This window comes from Etheostoma spectabile, chromosome 20 (genome assembly GCF_008692095.1).
Source record: "Etheostoma spectabile isolate EspeVRDwgs_2016 chromosome 20, UIUC_Espe_1.0, whole genome shotgun sequence".
NCBI lineage: Eukaryota > Metazoa > Chordata > Actinopteri > Perciformes > Percidae > Etheostoma > Etheostoma spectabile.
This window is the reverse complement of record NC_045752.1, coordinates 3,821,748-3,822,510: the sequence shown is the minus strand read 5'-3', so window position 1 is coordinate 3,822,510 and position 763 is coordinate 3,821,748.

The window sequence follows — 763 nt, the reverse complement described above, 5'->3', positions numbered from 1 at the left end:
CGAGATGGAGCGGGGACCCCCTAATTATATATATTGTTTAAAATTATGTTATATCAAACTGGTCCTATAGTGCCATGTGTAAAGGTACCTTGTTATTGTGCATTCAATACTAAGATACTCAAATAATACACAGGTTCATATATTTCATGGCCTTGATGACTGAAAGACATCTTCTGCCTCCATTTATCTGTTTACTAAAGTGTGTTGATTCATGTTAATGTGTATTTAAAGACATTTCAATTATGGAAAAAATTGCAGGGGGGGGGGGGAATATAAAAAAAAATCTAATCACCAAAACTTTCGCGACCCCCATGCAGTACCTCCGCGGACCCCCTAGGGGTCACGGACCCCCTGTTGAAGACCCCTGCTTTAAATGCTCATGCAACTTCATGACGTCTTCAAGAGCTATCGGAAATATGGTGATTTTAGTAATAAACTTTATTTCAGACCCAGGGGGATCCATCTCAGAATAAGAACATATACAAACACAAAAATACACAAAAATAAAATTAAAATAAAGCCTTCCACAATGTTCAGTGTCTAGTATACAGACATGTTCGCCAATGGTTCCACAATCTGGAGGAGAATCTGACAGAACTACGTACAGGGTTCGCCAAAACAGAGATTATGTCATTTTCTGACTCAGACACCCTACACATAAATTTATACATCAGGTTACGTAACACAGCAGAGCAGCCAGGTACCCCAACGCAGACAAACATCTGGCTTGCACTGGAGTTTCTTGGAGCATTCAGCAGCAGCC